The 10,814-nt window shown below is 44.5% G+C and overlaps 1 protein-coding gene across 2 annotated transcripts in view; it reads left to right on the top strand.

The window, feature by feature from the left end:
* The window catches only part of LOC138472877 (lysosomal acid lipase/cholesteryl ester hydrolase-like), a 661,393-nt gene that overhangs the window by 381,891 nt on the left and 268,688 nt on the right, over positions 1–10,814 (top strand). The window lies entirely within an intron of this gene.

Below are 10,814 nucleotides of genomic sequence, written 5' to 3'. Positions count from 1 at the left end.
TGGGATATGATCTTCCACAAATCCCTCATCTTGGACATTAGTTTCCAGTGTCTGCTGACACTGGAAAGAGTTTAATCAGAAGGGGGCGCAATGTGCCTCAGTGCAATCAACACCACTCCTCCGTGTTGCAGCAGTCATGAATGTATTGCATACCCCACCCTGTGACAACATTTCCGTATGTCCCTGTGCTCGGCATGCTGCCTTGGAACACTTTCTCCTCAGCGAGCGAGTGAGACTATAAGTACTGCGCCATGCCTGGAACCCTTGAAGCATTGGGTTTCAGCGTTGTAGGGGTTGCGTCTCTAACATTTCAGTCATGGGCTCACACAAATTTGGTGTTTGGTGTTTGGGTTTGACCACAACATTTTGGAGTACGGTGGCCTTGAACCCACACCTCCAGACAAAAAGTGAGTCAAATGTTGCTCCTGGTGAGCCCTATTGAAGTCCTTGAGGAGTGCCCCCTCCAAGAGTAAGTCCTCGGAGAAGAGGAGGGTTTCTGACCCCACTGATTTGAAAATCACAGAGAAGGGATCTTATTCCGAGAACGAACCCAGGAAGGAGAAAAACATTAACAAATATCATGACATATCACATTTTACATTCTCACCACTCCTCTTCTTCCTCACAATGCTGTTACTTCAGTAGCGAGTACGCAGATGATGATGCTTCATCAGGAACACAGGTAAAGATCTCTCAAGGTACACTCCAGCTACGAGAGGCCAGTTTCTCCACTCCATCGAGAAGACGAAGAAGGCCTCCCTATTCCATACGGCCTCAAGCGTACGATTGCGCCACACGATTATTTCCTCAAGGAACTCCTATTGGAGGCTCCTGTTATGGCACACATAGTAACAGATTTGAGGGGCACCTAGATACTTCCCCAGTGTTTGACTTCATGCACTAAATTCTTCATGGCCACAGGGGAGTAGACTTCTTTCCCCTGGGGGTAGCAGCGGACAACCATTTTAGGGCCATCCCATTGCAAGTTTAGGGACTTTCAATGCAGATGGGCTTTCCGGGGGTGGCGGGGGGGTGCTCTGGCTCCGTAGCACCCGCATAATCATCACCCCTGCACCCTAGTGCTGCCTTTCGTAAGAGCATAGGAAAAGTTGTTGTCACTCACCCTAGGGGCTTCTTCTAGACCACTTGCTCTCACTATGTGCTCACGGACATCTTGGAAAAAGGTCCTTGATAAAGAAACTTGTCATTCAATTGTGCAATATCAGATCCGGTAATTGGCAACGCAACACCCAAGTTCAGTTCCAGTAGTGGACAAGGAACTAGTTAAGAAATACAAGCCTGCACCTTTGCATCTGGCCTTTCTTGCAAACACGACTCAAGATTGTTTAGTGGTATGGGTGTCCACTGTAGTGCGGAAATCTTGCACCTTGCCTTCAATGCAACCAGACAGGGAAAGTAAAAGATTGGATGCGATGGGCCGAAAAATATTTGCATCAGGCATTTGGCCCGAAATAGTAGGAATACGTCATGTGCCCTCGCCAAATATACTCATATGGTCAGTGGTGTTGGAAGAGGAAATAAGAGCTGGGTCTAAGGACCTGGTTGCAGATGGCAGAGAGGCCATCTGTTAATCCTTGCATGCACGTCTTGACAGGGCTGTTTGCGTGGCACAGCAGATGGGAACGAGATCTGTCGCCAAGAGGCAACCTTGGCTTCAAAAACCGCTTTGTACCACGTGCAGGCACAGCTTTTAGAGATGTCCGTTAATGGAAACTATTTGTTTTGGTCTAAAGCGGACGAATATTTAGAAAAATTCAAAGCCTGCAAAGCTACAATCTTTAGGCCGAAGTCCTTCAGCCTTCTGCAGGCCCTCCCAGTTCATCCCTTTTCAGAGCACGTGAGCAACCCTCTCACCGTAAAAATCATATTTGCATGCATGTTTTCCCATTATTTATAGATCTGAAGGGGTTTTGAAAAAATGGTACATTCCGTGGTCGCTACGCGCCCCTGGACTGTACCTAATGAGCTGCCCCAGTGCTAGTGGATCACTCCTAAGACTTTCATAAATAAACTTGATGAGGTAATAAATGCTCTGTGCAGGAGTGCCATCGGGGACCGGTAGATTGGTCCTATGTTCAGTCATCGCTCGTTTTGTTTTCATGTCACTTTTTGCTGAAAATAATTATTTGGGTGGGTGGGTCCACCTCAATCCCACCTCCCCTATTATTGATTTCCTATACACCATCCCACCCTACCCCTTATATGCCCCCCGCCCCCATATATTTTATGTTTTTTTTTCGGCAAAACCTTTCTGCCAAAAAGTGCAGCGAAAATAAAACAGGCGATGAATGAACGTCGTACCGGTAGATTCTGAGCCTTCTACCCAGAGGGCTGTGCCGCTGGCGCTGAGCTCCAGGTATAAGAAGCCCCTCATTGCCGGCCCTGTTTGCACAGATACCTGGTTTATCCTACCAGGTTTCTGTACATAGCATGGCACTCCCTGGTACCAACCAGAGGCGTAGCCAGGATTGTCTAACAAGTGGGACCTGAAGCTAATGTAGTTGGGGCCACCCAAGGGGAGCCGGTAGTGGAAAAGGGGTTTGTTCTGCCCCTGGCTAGATGCACAGAAGTGGCTGAGCGTAGTGATGGAGCGCAAACTAACCAAGGGAGTCCTGTCCCCCTAAGCAAATGTTTTAAATAATAGGTTAAACTGTTTGGTTGTACAGTACACTTTCTGTGACAAATTAGGTCAAAAGCTGCACATTTTACAATAGGTTTTGTAGGGTAAGACATTTTTAGAAATTCCATTAGATGCCAAGTCGCCAACATTGGACAGGAGCATTTTCCAATGCATTTTCATAATGCCTTTGCAAACTGTATGGCAGTACTATGCTGGTGTACACAGCATTTGCATGCTGATTGTGCCCATATGTGTCCATGCTGGTGCACAGATATATGCCAGTATCCCCCCATAAGAACATGCTATTGTTTGCTTTGCCCATAATACAATTAATACTATAGCAAAACATGTTCCTGCTGGCTCTGCCAATTCATGCCACTATCCCCATATAAGAACATGCTCCTGTTGGCTTTGCCATAATGCCGTTAGAAGAAAAGCCATGCCACAGTAAGAAAGCACGTCCTTGCTGCCTGCACAAATGTGCACCCACTATATAAGAACACCCATAATGTAATGTTGCATTTGCCCCCTAATGCCAGTAGAAAATGCCAAACCATAGTAAGAAAACATCGCCTTGTGGGCAGCACAAATGCCATATAAGAAAACTAACAGTGTTGTCTTTGATCTTGACACCAGTAAAAAAAATGCCATGCCACAGTAGGGAAACATGCCCTCCCATCTCCTATGTAAGAACAGTCAACTTGTAGGCTTTGCCGTAATGAGAAAAAAAATTCCATGCCAGATCATGAAAAGAGCCAGGCTGTCAGCCCCATTGTGATTCTCTTCCCTCACCACAAACCCTCCTCCACATAATGACACTCATCAAGATGGCTTTACTTTACCCAAAATGGTGATAAAAATGTTACGCCCATACACTGATAATACAATTAAGAGCACAAGGGAAGACTGACAAAGGCACTTGACGGGGTGGTAGCTCTCCAACTTATTTTTCAAATAAATTGCGCCTGTGTCGTGAAGTGCCCGATGTGTGGCACACAGAGTTTTAAACTCAACTCCGGCCTTCACCGGCAACCAATGGAGTTGTCGCAACAAGCCTGCGGAGGGAGTCAGCAATTAAGGCTAGCATGTCCACTGAATTTTGGAGTACTTGCAGCTGTTGCATCTGATGATTCAGTTGACCCCATCTAGACCCCGTTACAGTAGTCCAGCGATATCATGATTTCTGAAGTGACTACCCTAGTACAGAAGTCGGCAGGGAGAAGTGGCAAAATCTTTCTCAAAACGAAGTTTCCCAAAACCAGTATTGCAAACTGCCACAATCTGGGCTTCGTGGGAGCCGGTAGCGAGAAGCCTCACCGCTAAACCTTTCACAGACGAGCTAGGAATTGGCATGGGCCAAGAGAGTCTGACCAGAACTGGGAACTCCAGGAACTGGTAACCTCCTAAGGGACAAACAAGAGCACTTTGTTTTTTTTCCCCTGTTTAGCTTCAGCCAGTTAAGACATCCGACTGCCTATAGTAGATAGACAGTTTCTCAGTTTAAGGGGATCAGTGGTGGGGGAGTCGAGACGAAACACCAATTGTGTATCGTCAGCATACATGCAAAAATGGACCCTACACTCCGAAATAAGGGTACGTAGTGATAAAATCGCAGCAAAAATGTCACCTGAACAAAAATCGCAGCAAAAATGCTGTGGTTTGACCCGTTACACCCATTACACCATTTAAGGGGAGCAGGGGTTGCAGGGGTGTCCCTTGCATCCTATACATGGATTGCAGCAGAAAAATCACAGCCTTTTTGCTGCGATATTTTGTGTTCACTGCCATTTTTGCCGCGATTTTAACACATGGAACCGAAATAAGGTCTGCCAAGGGACGTAAATAAAGATTGAACAAAAGAGGGGGCAAAGCTGATCCCTGGGACACCCCCGCAAGAAAGAAAGGATGATGGGGATCGACAGACCTGAAAAGAAACCGTTTGTGTGCGCTCTGCAAGGAACAAAGCAAATCATGCCAGTGGAACCCCTGAAATCCCCACCTGCTCTAAACGTGCCAGGAGAATTCCATGATCCACCGTATCGAAAGCTGCAGAGAGATCAAGAAGAATCAACACTCCAACCCCTCCACAGTCATGAAGATCATGCAAAAGTGAGATCATGACACACTCTGTGCCCATCTGGTTGATATGGGTGCAGAAAATTATTGGTTTCTAAAATAAATTATGAAAGAGCGGGATGATCACAGCCTCCATAAGCTTCATCAAAACCGGCAACAAGGTTATAGGCCGGTAGTTATTCACTAGAGTGGGATCCAGGTGAGGCTTTTTTAAAAGAGGAGTAGCCAACACATGCTTCAGGGAGGTAGGAATCTTCCCCGAAGAGAAAGTGTTGAAGAACTGCAGTAAAAATAGAAATAGCCTTCAGGGGAGAGCTTTAAGAATGTGAAGAGGAACTGGATCTAGGGGCAGTGATCGAAGTGAGCGGGAACGGCCGGGGCGGTGTTCCACAACTTTTATTTTTATCCGTTTACCATTCCTCTACTTTTTACAACCGTATTCACCGTTACAAAGGATTTCTCCATTCATGTCCATGTGCAAGTGTAAAGTTGTAATAGGAGCATTAGTTACTAGTCTCTTAGACTATTGCAATTCCTCTGCCGCAACGCGTCGCATGTTGCACTGTTTCCGCCTAACCTCTTCCCTGCCGAGACCACAGTTCCACTACATTTTTCAGTACAGTTCTACCACTGTTTAGAGGTGATGCCAGTTGGAGCTGGTTCAGAGCCCTGGAAACAATTGTCATCCACGGGTTCAAACAGGAAAAGCCTAGCTGGAGTGGGAGTGGTCGGCCCCAAAGGGGGGACTAGTCATTGTCATCCGCCCTAAGTATCTGGTTCTTGTCAGTAATGGTTTGCCGGATGTGACTAATCTTATCCGAAAAGAAGACATTAATGGCATGGCACTGCGCCCGAGAATCGGGCGCATTGTCATTCAGCTTCAGGGGGAGTGATGAAAGTGACCAGTGGCATCGACATCCGTAAATGCCCACTCAGCTGCTGAGTGGGCATTCACAGAGTTTGGGTGGGCTTTGCCCCTTGAGGCCCTACCCTGTCTACGCCTCTGGTGCCATTCCAAGACCTGCATGTCTCAAGCCTCACAGCCCATTCCACCTGCCATTCCTTTCTACACCTTGGCCGCTCAGCAACCGAGGCCCAGGACTTCGATTAGGTCAGCGGGCGCTGCCTCGACACTCTGGACAGCTTCTGGTGTACATGGCCTGGGGAGCTAGAGAACTCAGGCATTCCATTCCATCTCATCTTCACCCAGGCCGCCATGCACTTCAACCTGGTCTAGTGGCTCTGAACAACATCCCCTACTGCTTGCATACACCCCGGCCCCTACTGGCATCCACGGGTTCCAAAGACTTCCTGCCAGTGAATAAGAAATACTGTCAGGAATGTTTGGTAGAGCATTTTATAGGAGTGAAAAGCAAAACACCTGATGCACTTACTAAAAAGAGGCTTTGTCCAAATTCCATCTGGGGCAAAGCTGGAGATGCTAAAACAAGCAGCATACCAGCAAAAAAGTGTTCTGTATTTTCATCGTAGTTTTAGCCTCTGTACATAAAATGTCTTGTTATTGTGCTCATATGGTATCTATCTCTGTGGACCGCGGCTGTTTAACTTAAAAGAAAAATCAAGACAGGGTCTGTCATGTTGACACTTGTTCCGAGAGTTGGGAGGAGGGAGCCCGGGAGGGGAAGTGACGCGGGAGTGCGGGATGTTGGGAGGGTTGATGTGCGATAGAATAAAGAAGACGTGTTTCTGGAACCATCTGTGTCCCGTGTAATTTATACTGCATAGCAAGGCGCCGATCAGGTCTGCAGCTCCTATCATTACAGGGTCCAAAATTACCGTGTCATAATTTGCAACGCCTGCCCCTGTTCCCAGCAGGCACATGGGAATGACCTCCATTTCTCCGCATGTAAAAACACATCACGCTTGTTAATTGCAGTTTCAAAAAGTGCCAAAATGCCTCCATTTTGTGCAAATGCGTAAAGTGGGGGCAGGGCATCTGAAGGAGCGCATCCATGATGCGCTCATTCACACCCCCTTTGTGAATGACAGTGCTTCCTTTTAGGTGCAGGGGAGGAGATGCCTTAGAAGTCAGCAATATGGAGTTCAGGGTTTGGTTAATTGTTCCTAAATCCAAGTTACTCATCCTGAAGAATGTTGGAAGATGTACCCCAATCCACTAGTTGCACTCTTAGAAGGCTTTACAAAAGTTTGGCGGACCCCAAAAGTAACAAGTGCTGGCAATGCCAACATTTAGGCTTTTGTGTAGGCATGGGAAAGGCACTTGCCAGGCACAGCCGTGGTGGTATTAACTACCCATTGTTTGTAGCAGTGCAAAATGGTGCAAGTACCTTGGCATCTAATAGCAGTGCCTGGCAAAAGCTTAAAACGTATGCACAAGCCAAAAATGTTGGCTTTGCCAATGCTTGTTTTAAACAGGACTTCAGTGGCTTTGTCAATGCTTGTTTTTAACAGGACTTTGAAGGACGCGCAGAGTGCTTATAAGTCGTGTGGCCGAAGGCGGGCCTGATGAGACATTTTTATTACATCAGTGTTTACAGCTAAAATTAAATCATTAACTCTCAGAAGAGTGCTTTGAAAAAACACTGGCAGACACTTTGAGTGCAGTTTGATGGTGAGGCTTGATTAAACACAGATCAAAGACTTCCCCTGAGGAGGTGTTTTTGACATGGGGGGTAGGCACTTGGTGGGATTGGCAATAGGGGTTAGTAGGGGCAAGGGCAGTCAATGGGTGGGAAAATAACCAACAATACCTACAAACTTTGTGTTCCTCCTCATATGCCACTCCTCGTATGACATTTCTCTCGATCTGTACTCCAAAGCAGTAATTGCGACTTGTAGGCGACACCTAATAGCCCAAACTAAAAATGGGGTAATGTCTAATTGCATATGGTTTTGATGGACATTTTTTTAAAGTGCCAGAGTGGAAAACTGTATCAGGCACTTTGTCAGTGATGTAGCACAAATATATACTTCTCTACTGCGCATCTTTGGTTTCTTTTGTCCATGCAATTTTGTTCTAGATCTGTACATAATTTCCTGCATCCACATGAGTACCACATGTGAGTAGGGATGTAACGGTATACCGTTAAAGATACCGTGAACTACTTAATTGAACAATAATAACCGTCACATTGTTTATACCGGTATACCGTTTATACTGTTAAGTGTGCTTTTCAATCTGATTTGTAAAGGCTGCAGTAAGCAAGTGCTGCGCAGTCTTGGTCTTGCACTGTTGGGTGTGCCGTCTGTCAAGTAGTTTCAGTTGGAGCAGTTTTTAATGCCATTCCATAAACCACATGTGCCTGACACAAAATCAATATGTTAGCAATAGGAAGAATACAGTGCCAAGAAGGAAAAGGGTTTACTTTGGGTTGGCGGCTTTGGGGTTTATTTATTTATAATGGATAATGTTTGCTAAACATACGACAATGGGGGATTTCCTTGGTTCTATCATCGAATTTACATATAAGTCACACTGGGAAATTCTCTCTGTGGGTATTCCCTGTTGCTATACCAAAGGGTAACATGTCCGTGATTACTGAACACCCGAGAGAGAGAGAGAGAGAGAGAAGAAAGAAAAAAAAACACACAAGTGTACACAACCATCAGCCTCCATTGATCTGTGGCATGCAGGTTATCAAAATGGCCACATGTTCATCTTCACCAGTAGCCAGTGGGGGAGCTAAAAGCCTAAATGACCACTTAAGAAAAGCTATTCAGCTTGCTTTGCCAGTTCCTGCAGGACTCCGCCCGCCTCTCCACACATGTGTTTGTGTTTGGTGGAAGCAAGGGGTGGCATTTGAGTGGAAAGTATGTTGAAAAGCCCAATTCTGGCCCTGGGTGCCTGGTTTTGTTTGTGTTGATAAATCTGACAATTTATGACCTTTTAGAAAATATTTGTTAAGATTAGTTAACTCCACCTGCTATACCACGAAAACCATGATATACCATCGTTTGGCAAGAAGGTTATCGTACCGTCATAAAACTAATACCGTGACACCCCTACATGTGACTGACCCATCATCTCAAGTATTTGATTCCACATTGTGTCCCTCTTCAGAACAGACTGAGAAATACAATAAAAATGCTTAAGATTTGCAAAGAAAATAAGCTATAAAATGGACCAATTCATTCAATATTTTTAAAACCATTTCATGGTTGATAACACTCCCAAACTCTATTGTTGGTTTCAGGGATCCATCCTTTGCTTGCTCACTCACAGGATTCGAGGAAAATATTTCTGTGCCCCAATTGAAAAGGCTAGGAGCTACCACTGAGCGCCACCACCAGCCCATTGTTCTCAGAGCTGCAGACATATTTGCACCTCTGAACAACAGCCTTAGAAGGGCACACACAGCCATTCAAGTTAATCTGAATCCGATTAAAAAAATAACATAAGTAATTCATTGAAGTTCAGTATCCCATCAAAACCATAGGGAAAAAAAAGTTTAATGTGGTCTCGTAACAACGACTTGAATTGTCTTCTTTAATTATTTGTTTGATTTAATGGGGTGCTTTGTATTAGGGATCACCTTGTTTCCAAAATTAATTTTTACCAAAATAATGAACTGAGTGCACTCTCTAAGATAAAGGATCACATACGTTTAGGCAAGTGGGGAAGCCACGATTAGAACTCCTGTTAATTGTTTGCAAAGTCCACAACATGTTTGCTAGGCCATGGGTTTGAAGGCATTGCAACCCTAGACATACACTGTAAGCTTTATGATGCCAAGGGCTCTAAAACAGGAGTTCTAATAGGGCCATAATTTCTATTTTTCAAGTCAATAGTGAAATATTTTGGGGTCTAAAGAAGAGTACATGTATGTGAGAATATACTGCATTAGGTATATGTCCAGTATTTATCCCCTAAAATAGTTTCTCTATACCCCTTGCTGTAAATATCCCACTTGATTCCAACCTGAAAATAGGTTGTATTTTAAAAATAGTGGGTATTAAAAATACATGTAGGTTTTACCCTTACCACCAAGCCTGTAATGAAGTCAAAATACCTTAAACTGTCCATGCAATCAATTTATTATATTTCAGAAAGCCACCCCCAAAGCCTCCAACATTGTTTTATGTGATATGGCAATTGCAAGTCGTGGCAGGCTTTCCTTATAAGGTCAGGGAACTCCGAGGTGACTCCATATCTTTCTGCATTGCTGTGTAGTTTATTTCTTCCACAATATGCTGAGCGGTCCCCAATTCCCATACCCCTCCTTTAATACTTGACATCGTTCGACCCTCGGTGGCAATAGATGTCCTCGAGCAATTATAATGAAACAAGTAAACCTGTAAAACAGAGCTATATCCACAAATATGCAACCCGTAATTTGTGACCAACTAATATTTTAAGCAGTTTAACATGAATCTATTTCATCGGCATTTGAACACCTATTTTGAAATGTACGTCTATATGCAGATGCTTATTTGTGTAAAACTGCAGCAGTGCACTAAATGCACAAGATGGGACATACATTTGTTCTTATTAATGACTGTGAACTTCAGTGAGAACATGTACATGAAAATAATCTGAAAAAGCCAGAGTATTATTTAAATTCACTATTAAGTGTCTGTTGCTGCTCATTGTGGCAGCTTAGCATGTGATGCCAGAACTCATCTCGGGTCCCTTCACCTTGTACTAGGAGAACTGTAAACCTCCTAGCCATATGGTGTGCCAAACCCCTTCCAGATTTGTCAAGTTTTGCAACATTCCTCATGCTGCTAAGAAAATCACTTTTTTTGCCGAAGTCCATAGAAAACAAGTTTTGGCAAAGTCAACAGTTTTAGGTTTGAGTAGGCATGGGATAGGCAGTTGACAGACACTGCCTAAATGGTACTACATAGTACCATCTGTAACAGTATGTGAGTACCGGGGCATATGATTGCAGTGCCCGGCAGGGGTCTACCTAATGCGTACCCACAAGCCAAAACTGTTTTTTTTTCCTTTGTTGGTTTTTAATAGGACATTGGTGCAAGGAACAGATCCAAGGATACACATTCTGTTATAAATCAAGTGGCTGAAGGCTAGCTTGTTTAAAACATGTGTATTACATCAGTAGCATATTTAAATTTCTCTTATTTATTTTTGCATTTATTTCAGCTCACAAAGCCC

The sequence above is a fragment of the Ambystoma mexicanum genome, chromosome 8 (assembly GCF_040938575.1).
Source record: "Ambystoma mexicanum isolate Mex_15411 chromosome 8, UKY_AmexF1_1, whole genome shotgun sequence".
NCBI lineage: Eukaryota > Metazoa > Chordata > Amphibia > Caudata > Ambystomatidae > Ambystoma > Ambystoma mexicanum.
The sequence above is the reverse complement of the archived record's forward strand: the minus strand, read 5'-3'. Positions and strand labels throughout refer to the sequence as shown.